The following is a 10,859-nucleotide window of genomic DNA, read 5'->3' as shown; positions in this document are numbered from 1 at the left end:
AACAATTTTTCTTATCTGAAAAGACAGATTTTTTATATTATATAACATGAGGAATGTAGATAGGAAATAAAAAAAATAACAGCTTTATCAAAACTGTAAAACTTATTTTATCTAATGGATACATTAGTAACTTCAGTGCAGGAAAACTAGTTAACACATCTTGGATTTATTGTCACAAATCATGACTAACACACATGGTACGTATTGAAACACTCTTGTTTTCCAGGAACCACCAAAGTGCCATGAAGCTACACCTCTTATTGTACTCACCAGGTGACTTAATTCCTGAAACTTGATTAAGAATTCACCACCCTAACACAATTATCAGACACCAGGAAATATATGGGGAAAGTTCAGCTGGCTCTAGTTGTTCCACAGGGACTCTAAATAATCTGCTTTTAATCACTTTTTAAGCACAGGTAAAAAGGCACTTCTTAGCTATTCCTTTCCCTCCAATTGCCCATGTATCACTTTTATTTTTTCACCAGCTGGTGCATTTTTTCTGTATTTGTAACACACATCTATGGCAGTCCTAACTCACTGCAGTCAGTCCATGCAAGTATAAAGTCAGGGATTTCACAGAGTGTTTACTCCTTAAAGTGGATGAATCTATGTTTTCTGAGTTCTAAGACTTTTAACTCATAGTTACTGATAGGTCATATTTTTGTCACCCCCTCCTCCTGAGATGTTCCCCTGTTAAATCAGTTCTTAATCCATGTGCAATTTCAGAAAGCAATGACAGATCAGTCCTCACCCTCAACAGCAATGACAACTTTTGACCTTTTTACGTTCAGAAGCAGCACTGCAGCTTTCTCACCACTTTAAATATCACTGGAGGTCTCTCGCACTAACACCCTCTCTAATGTGCTTCAGGAACATAAAGGAGAGGAGAAACATTTCAAACCGTCTGGGCAAACAGAAGGTTGGTGCTGCCAATTTTTCTCATAAGCAGCAGAAACATAACAAAATTTGAGACCACAGCCTATTTAAATCACCGCTCAGTTAAAAAGAAATCATGTGTGGCTTATAGAAGCAGGGGGAAAATGCCTTCAATAATTGAGGTTTCTTTCAGGGACACAGGTTATAGGGTCACTGCTTACGCACTGTCCTGCAATTGGGCTTAGATGTGCACCACTCTGTGACCAACCAATGGCACTGCACATCGGAGCAGGCAAGTTAGTGAGGAGCTGCCCATGTTTGAAGAGAAATACCACTGGGATGAAAGTAGCTGTCTTCTGTTTAACCTTGAAACTGTCAGGCTTCATTGAAAATAATGAGGCTTAACAATCATAGCTTCTGCCTTTCAAATGAATGATGACTGAAATCATCAAAATGAGGTATCCAGCACCAAAAACAAACTGTGCAGGGCTTATTTGCCTTTTGTTTCAGTCATGTGTGGATTTGCAAATTTATTTATTCTTTATTAGAAGAAAGAAAAAAAAAACAGCAGGGGATTAAGAATCCATACCTTTGAAAGAGATTTAAACAATAATGTAAAAGAGAAACTGTAACAGCTATTTATAAGATAAAATAACAGAGGGCAAAATTCACCCCTACACACACACAAGACCCAATATACCACTAAAATCCCACTTAAGCCTACAAAATAATGCTATGGGCTGAATCAGTGGTTAATAACTCTTGATACAGGCCTCAGGGGGCTTTTCAGAACGATAATCCTGGACTCTTTGTTCACCAAGGGCCCAACTCTGCCATCCTGACTCACAATAAGCAACATTTTTCTTTGTGAGTAATAAAAGACAGTTAATAAGGCCATTTGTGTAAATGAGGCACTACCTGCAAGGGGTGAGGATGACAGAATCATGCCTTTGCATCAAGCCTGGTGGGTTACTGCAGGCAGCTCCTTTTGGAAGCTGAGCATCTTAATCTGTGGTCAACTGAAGGAATACCTCAAGATAAAAACTAACTGAAATATCTAAGCAGCAGAATGGGAGGTGCTGGGAACTACTCTAAAAGTCTCAGGGTCTGCAGAGTTTGATTCAAAATACAGAGGACAGTGACCTGAAGAAAACAGTTTTTATTATTTTGTCCAATCATGATATATCTGCCAGTATAGCCTCACCATACTTTACTTAACTGAAAGAAGTACTGACTACATTTGATAGTATCCTAGGATGCTGGTTTAACAAATGACATTTTTTTTGCTTGTGAAGGAAACAGTCTTCATAGTATCGATGCAACATGAAATATGACACTCAGGAGAAGTTAGCAAAACACTCATCATTGTGAAGAGTCTTGAATTGCAGTGGCTTAATTATTCCTCAGTATCAGGGGAATCTGTGTTTTACTACACAGAAATAATAAAAAAAAAATTACTTGAGGGGCTTGCTGTTATAGTATTACCAGTTTGAATATATACTTTTAAAAGTGTTGCTAAGCTTTAAGAAGTTCCTCATCTTCAGAGGAAGGCTACCTAAACATGAATGTCGCCACCAATGTCTTCCCCAAGACAGATTCTTCACTATTCTCAATTACTCTTTCAATTATTCCAAATTGTATTCTCTTACCACCATCTAACAAAATGCCTATACAGAGAGCATGATGTTATATGGAATATTCTTACATAGTTCCTGAACTGTTTGACAACCTCCTTTGACTTTTAGCAGAGATTTACAGAGTTTTACTCCCTTGTATATAAACTATTTTGGTTCTTCAGTCATGCTCAATAAGGTAGACTTACAATTCTTACTGACAGAGAAGTTTGTCTGAGGAGCCCAGAAGCTGGATGTATAGTTGCAAAGCTGGTACCTACTGGTGCAACCACTGTATTGCTGACTGCTGAAGAAATCTAGGTTTAAACTGGAGCTTGGGATCAGTAAAAATCCATGTAGATCCTCCCACACTGCTCCTTCTCTGGCCAAAGGAACTCACTCCAAATGAGAGCATTGGCCTTTATCCACAAGTTCTGTACATGACCGAGTTACAGCATCACAGAATAATCCTGCAGGGCATCATGCCCCAGAAGTAGCCAAAATGTATACTCAGCTGAAACAAAAAAGCATCCTTCAAGTAGCCTATGCCTTAATCTGCAAAGCAATATATAGACTAGCTGAAAACAATAGCTTCTACCTGCAGATGTGGGGGTTAAGTGATAAAAACAAAACCCTCCTGGATTTTGAAATGCTATATAAAGGCTTATAAACCTAAACTATAACCCTTGGTTATCTTTCCAGTAGATAAGATTAGGCTTAGGATATGAAGATGGCCTTACTTGCATGATTTCTGGCTTCTTGTGGAATGTGTTTTGTTAACACTAATTCCCTTTAGAAACCAAGCATTTAAAAATATTTTAGGTAAATAAAATGAATTACAAACAATTTAGCAGTTGGGCTCTGTGAATAAGTGACTGTTTCGTGAGCATTCCAACAAACAAATTCACTTATTTTCATCTCAGAATGAAAGAAAAACAAAAACAACTCATTTTCTTTTCCTCTCCTTTCCTTCAGTTTTCTTCTTGGACGTATTTCATTGAATCCTACTCAGCATACTTGTTTTCAGACATTTTGTGCAAAAGTGAAGGAAATTAGTGACACGGAGAAGATACTGCTATGCTATGATACTATCACTTTTCTAGAAACCAATCACTTGGATAGGATCATTTACTCAAGAAGCTGGAGGAAACTGGTTCAGGTCTACTGTCTGTAGAAGAGAATCAGGCTCCAGCTGCTTCCCTCTTCAGGAAGCAGCACTGTGAGAACACTGGGTTCAGGGGGGGCCTTGTTTTCAGTTTCAATTATTGAAGCTGCTCTGATTAAATAAGATGCTTAAACATTCCCTGGATCAAAGCCTGGAACGTAAGGGTATGGCCTTGCAGTAAGTGGCCTGTGTGCTACAGAGGCATCTCCTTCTTGCCCTCTGGGTGGTTCAGTGAAACTTTAATTATTCTTATTCCTAAATTTAGGTATTATTTTTGCCACCTCAAAACCCTGACTTTTCAACAATAATAATTTCTGATTGACTCACTGAAATACATCACCTGGGTGTATGTAATGGGTCATCTACCAGTCTGTAACAGGAATCTTCATAAATCAACATTTTGCTAAAGACTACGTGAGCTTATATGGACCTGGCTGCCTCTACCTAGCAAAGTTTCCTCTGCATCTTTTGCACTGGAGACTGTGTGTCTTCTAAATGACACACAGCAGTTCAGCAGTGTTTCTGAACCTGATGCAGGAATTGCTGGGTGAAATTCTGTGCCCTGTGTTAGACAGGTGGCTGGACTGACCGGTATTAACAGCCCTTTCTGGTCTTAAAATCGAATATTAGAGACTGATTTAGCAGCATCAGTGAGCTCTAAACTGTGGTACACCACAGTGTTGAATCTAATTACTCCAGGCACTGCCGCCAATTCCTGCTTGCCCAACACTGTTTGTAATGTCACTCCAAAAAGTATGTTCCATTAAACTTACAGACCTTAAATTTGGCAGGGCAAGCCATTCTGTCTCTGAAAAGCCCTGTCACAAAACAAGCATTCCTATTAAATCCCTTTCAGCGTCTTCTCAACCCAAAAGAGTAATTCTGTATATGATTAAACTTAGAAGTAAATACAGCCAGTTGGGCTCCTGACAGCAGACATATTTCAAAATAAACCTGGCTTACACAGGCCTTGGCTAAAATATTAAGCCTTTATCTGTGGTTCACAATAACTAATCTTGTCAAATTGTTTGCTTTCTACCTTCTGTTTGGAAGATTATGAGCTAGCTCACCATTACTATTCACCTTGTGCCATCACTAGCAGGAGGAAAAGTGAGTGATAAACACAGTTGATCTATTTTGACAGCATTTCACTCTACTTTGCATTCATGTAGATTGGTACACAGTACAGAATAATACAGAATCAGGACTTCTGCCTCTGTGCTGGATTTAATGCCACCTTGTGAAAGGTATTGATCAGAGAACTTCAACTAATTACTCCAGCCTCAGTCCCACAGTTTATATACTGGTTTTATGCAAAGTTCACGACACCTACTTGTGCAAGAAAACCCTTTTCTATGCCTCCTTCCATAAGCTTGAAATACTTTTAGCACTGACAGTTATTGTTTCCACTCACTTGGTATTACAGCTAGTCCCTTTTCTAGGAGAAATCTTGCCACCTAAGCCTACTACTTACTGTGACAGAATTTCCACAAAGTTTGTGCTGATATGAATAGGCGAGTGTCTCTTGGATTTTCTTGATGAATACTTCCTGGAACTCTCTGTCATCTGCTTAAGAAAAGCTAGCAGATTTACTTTATTGCTAATATATCTTCCCTGTAGAAAGTATTCCATCACAGTATTTATTCTTTTGAAAAGGGAAAAATATTGCTTCCTATCAGCTTCTAATGAACACTAGTCTGACCCTTTGGTACGACGTCTGGTATCATTATAGAGCCATGATTTACAGGCAGGCTTATTCTGTCTCTGAACAGTTCCCCACCTTTTTTTTGGTGAGCAATACAATCTCAGAAAGCAAATATTCTTTCCTTTGAACACTCACAATATGAAGGGAAGGTCAGAACTTTTGTGTAAAGTGCTTAAAAGGCAGACATCAGGTGTATTTTGCATTATGTGTACTTTGCATGGGGCAAAACAGCATGCAGAGAAGGGAAATGACTTGTTGAAGCTGAACCAACCAAGAAGACCAAAAGGACCCACAAATTTTTTTCATGTTTAACTCCATATATAAGTAGTCTTGAACTGAACTGGGTTCCTCATGTACATGCACACACACACAAGTATAGGCATAAATGCCTGCAAAGTTAGCATCAAAAATTGTTGGATACAGAACCCACTCCTCTTGGTTTCTTAATCCATGCTCTGGACCATGTCAAGTGGTAACAACCAGCCAGTTCTCTTATTCTACATCTAGCTGAGATGTACTTCAGGAAATGCAAAAAAGACCTACTTAGAAGATTTTGTTGTTCTATATCCTTCTTCAGGAACATTAAAAAAAAAAAGGTCAAAAATCTGTTGTCAAAAATAACTACTATTTAAAACCTGCTCAAAACCACAGACAGGATTTCTGATGAAATGTAGGACCAACAGTTTGATAATACATTTAAGGATCTGTGGGGAATGGGGTTACTAAAAGACTCTAAACTTTAAAAGTGTCAGTCTGAAATCACCACATTATACCTTTCTGTGTATTTCAAACAACCCTTCTTTACAAGGCCAGGTCTGAACTTCTCAGCTGCCTGTTCTGAGGAAGTCCCTCCCCTTTTGGGCATGTTCTAGTCAAGCCTTGTATACAACGAGTTCGTAAAATCTCAAATACTGCTGTACTGCTCAGGCTGCTTCCCAAGTCCACCCCATCAAAGCACAACTTTGGCAGACTTCTCTTGATATCATAAACAATGAAGACAACATTAGCTTTTTTCTTGATTCCACAAATATTTTACAAAACCTGATGCAGACTTGCTGGCTCTAGACAGCTCTCAGCTATGTTCTGTCTCCCTGAGGTGGTCCCACCCTTGTGACCATGAGTAATCTGGAGCTTGTGGAGAGAAAATTCCTTCCGATAAACCATCATCCAATCTGTCCACTATACATTCAAAACAGTCACTTTTACATGGGTTTGATGTATTTCAATAAACATTCCTTCCTTGTGTGACTCATGTGATGTTGCCCACACTGGAATGATTTCTATGGTATCATTGAGAGATCAAGTAACAATGGAAAAGGGTTTGGATGCAAGAAGAAAGGATTTAGTTGAGCTCCCAGTTGTGATAAGCCATTCACAACGGGCTCAGACTGGTAGCTGAACTCCCCACCCTTCTGGTGTAATTCAGTGGTGCCCATAGACTTCTGCTGGATTCAGGGCGACTCACACTTAGTCATCCTCCTAAAAAGTATTTATAGAAAAAAAAAAAAAAAAGAGCAGTCTTTTGGCAGTAGCGGACCAACAAAAAATCCATGGATGAAACATCCTCTCCTCTTAATGTCTGCAATGTATTACAGATAGAAGTTATCAACGTGAAGCTTGTCTATTTTGGTGATGTTGCAATGTGGTCCCACATGCAGGGACAAAAACAGAAAAGGTGTCTCACTGCTCATTTGCACATAAAAAATGAGCTTTAAATTACCAGTTGAGACTCAGCATCACAGACCAAAGTGTCTTCTACACGCGTGTAATGTTCTTTAAAACACATCAAAGACCTTTTACCAAGTTATCATCCATTTAAGGCCATTAAAGTAAAAACAAGCTTCAGTAGCCTCTCTTCAGAAGCAGGCACCAGTCTCCAACTGTCTTTTGCACCATTCCATCATGACAATTCACATGAAATTTTTTTGAACCCTCAAAAAAGGGCCTTTTAGGCCCTTTTTGCTACATGTTCCTTCCATGTGACTGGAAATGAGCTTTAGTGTCACATTTTGTTCTACTCCTGGGAGATCAGAGAATTCTTGAGTGAGAGGCTGAATGAGGAGAGAAGCAGTGCACCTTCAGCTAATTTCGAGGACAGCTTTAATTTTTCTCAACTGGTGAGCTTACTGACTCAAGCCTTGGTGGCAATTCTGCCTGGTGGTGATGTGAATGAGATTGATTGTAGGAAAAAAGGCTTTTAATTTCTCCTGATACGAGCATAAAAATCTGGCTTTACATCAAGACTCCTGAAATTCTTCAAAAGCAGAGTAAAATATTTTCCTAGTGTTTAAAATCAGAGACCTATGAAATAACTTTTTGCTGAGTTTTCCAATTAGGATATCCCTTTTATCATATGTAGATGTGCACTTATTATACCCTTCTTTTATATATATATATATATATATTTTAATATATAATCATTTAGTTATATAATCATATGCAGTGACAGAAATTGATGTATTATGAGGCCCAGAGTAAAATGTTAAATATGGCAATTTTGTTATACATATCCCAATATCTGCAGTGTCTTCCATTCAAAAGATGAATTCTGATACTTTCTATGGACAAAAATTCCATAATCTGAAACAGAAATGCTAAATTTTGGTCCTAAAGATTTACGACTTACAACAAGTCAGTGTTTAGATTTGTATTCCTATACCCACCTCACATATAGCAAAAACCTAGAAAAGGGAAACTGAGAAACTTACCAGTAAAGCAGGGGCAATTATAGGGTTGAAGTTTTTGTTAGCTCTCATACCTACAAACACAATTAATGCTGCCTTTCCAAAAAACCTTGTTCAAAAAAATTAAAAGCTTTGAAAACATCTGGCTATTACTTCCATGACTCAGCATTAGATTATAAACATGAACTGCAATTTTTTATTGTTGTTGTTGTTGTTGAAGTAGTTCCTTCTTCAGTAAAGGTACACTTTAAGTAGTGGAAAAATGATTTCAAGTTTGCTTAAAATTAAATATTTTGCTGGATTGGGCCTAGTCTGTTATTCCTATTTGATGCTGTAAAGAACCATTCCAGCAATTCTCCAAAAGTTTATACGTAATTCAGAAGCTTCAGTAAGTCTGGGATTTCTTGTTGAGCTTCTGCACATACATTTACAGTATTCAATCTTTTGCATATGTTAAGAAACAGTATGAGTATTAACAGAAAGAACCGCAAATTTATTTTTATTCCTTCAGCCAAGCCACAAATAAATGACTCTTGCAAACAAACCAAATACTATTTAGTAACGGCAATGTAAATGCCATGGATTTATTTTATTTGGATATAAAATATTAAAGTAAATGATTATTTGCTGTGACACTCATTTTATCATCTTGGAAAAAAAGCAAGTCTTAGAAAAAGTTCTCTTGCCTTTCTTCAGGAAGCACTCAATCTGCTTTTCAAAGTTATTTAATATTTTTCCAGAGAATAGTTAACTCTAAGCTTACAAATACTGTGTCAGCATGCTTCCTCCTATTGGGCAAACAACTTCAAAATCTAATTTGTTTGTGTTATTGGCCTTACTAAATATTGGTCTTTGCAAGTCTGGTTTACACCATTTATATTAACTATGCCAACATTCTGATTTTGTTCTGAAGTATTCCACAACAAGCTGATATTATACAATACAAGCCCAAGAGCTAGCCGATCCAGTTTACTGAGTATACTTAGTGTATTTTGCTACTGATAAATCAATAAAACCATGTTGTAATCTACAAACTTCCATCTCTGTGAAGCAGCTATAAGCAAACTGTAAATGAACACACAGGTCAAAAACTGGGATGCCGTGATTATGTTGACTGTGAAAACATTTGACTTTCATAGAATACATTTTAGTGTTTGAGAGAACGAAGTTTCAGCTCTGCTTATATTTTCCTGAAAGACTGAGATGATAAATATTCAAATGATGATAAATATTTGTGTTTATATTGTAACTACGCATACTTTAAGAAAACAATATCTGCACTGCAATCCATGATTTACAGAGGTTAAGTAAATGTAAATCATAGCTACACAAAGAAAATAAACACTTGACTTAGATTGTATACTCAGTTTTGTGTTCTTCATCCATGTGAAACTTCCTGTAGTCAATGGATGGCTTGGGTGTGCAAGGGATGCATTAAAGTTTTATCTGTAATTCCCTTTTGTTTGGGATTATTATTATTATTATTATTTTGACTTCATTCTGTTAAGTACCCCACTGAACATAATTCTGGCATTGACCATAAACAATCAGATGCTAAAGGCCTCACTATAATTTATGACACCCAAAATATCCATGAAATTGGTATTCCACAATCTGCTCTGGCACTATCACAGATTATAACTGTAAGAGACTTTTGGTACTGATACAACAAAATGATCTACTAAGGGCCATCCTCAAAAGACAAGGAAATACCAAAAGAAATTACGAATCATTAGTACTAGCAAGGGTCTTAGCTGTGGCTCACATCACCAGATCTGTCTTTCAGGGCTCCAATATTCAGAACAGGACCTGCACAGGCACATTCCTCCTCCAGACTGCACAGAGTGCAAGACAGCACCTTGGGATGGGATTTGTAACAATGGCTATAAGAGAAGAGTGCTCCTAAACTAGCCAGATAGTTTTTGTGTTATTCAGTCAGAAGTTTCTATTTATGCTAACGCAAGTCCTCTCTTCTCTGGGTCAGGAAGTTATCACTGCAAGTGGTAGGTAGCACCAGCCACTCCCTCCACAGCCTGCAAATCCTAACTGGACTGTAACATGGAGCATGCAATTCAAAAACTCGCAAGCAATGCGTCATCCAGTGAAGCGATATGATTCAGTGTGGAAAACACATTTCATTACAGATTTGCAAAAGTAATATATTTCCTTTTGTGCAGAATGAATGGTACTTTAGACATACCAAGAGAAACAAGATCTGCTGAGTGATACCAAAACACAGCATATCTAGAAAGGTCCAGAGAATATGCCCCGAGTGGCTGAATTTGTTCAGCTCACCTTAGATTTGAATGTTAGTTCAATATTTTATTTCCTCACAACCCAGGAAACTGATTTCACTCAGTATGTTAAATTTATCTGAAGTTGAACACAACTTTATTGGCTTACTAAATTCTTTTATTACAACAAATATGTATCTCTACAAGACTTTTAAATTCGTCATTTCACTAGGCATATTAGTGCAGTCTGAGGGGAGTTATTCTGAGAGAAGTCAATGGTGTTAGTGCAGAATTCCAAGTATTTAAATAAATTCTGTCCCTACTATGTACTGCTTTCTGTTAGATCAGACATGACTTTCTTCACACATTTCAATTAGTCTTAATTCCTCACTAAACCTAATTCCTAAAGCAGACTACTTGCAAGCCCATTGCCCCTAAACCTAATAATTTCACATTGCCTGTTTTTGCTACTCTAGTTAATGGTAATATTTTATGTAAGATATGATATACTTGGTACTAGATTTTGTGTTTCAGATTCTCCAATGTTCTTCTTCATGCCTTGCATGCCAAAGAAACTTT

General features: G+C 37.5%; 2 protein-coding genes across 15 annotated transcripts in view; one reads left to right on the top strand and one right to left on the bottom strand.

Annotated features, from left to right (window-relative positions):
- The window catches only part of MIPOL1 (mirror-image polydactyly 1), a 192,850-nt gene that overhangs the window by 6,803 nt on the left and 175,188 nt on the right, over positions 1-10,859 (bottom strand). The gene's annotated exons all lie outside the window — the stretch shown is intronic.
- Positions 1-10,859, top strand: part of LOC310900198 (uncharacterized protein) — a 61,740-nt gene that overhangs the window by 26,536 nt on the left and 24,345 nt on the right. The gene's annotated exons all lie outside the window — the stretch shown is intronic.

Source organism: Anser anser (genome assembly GCF_964211835.1).
Source record: "Anser anser genome assembly, chromosome: 5".
NCBI classification, from domain to species: Eukaryota; Metazoa; Chordata; class Aves; order Anseriformes; family Anatidae; genus Anser; species Anser anser.
Note: the sequence above shows the minus strand (reverse complement) of the source record. Positions and strands in the feature narration are given on the sequence as shown.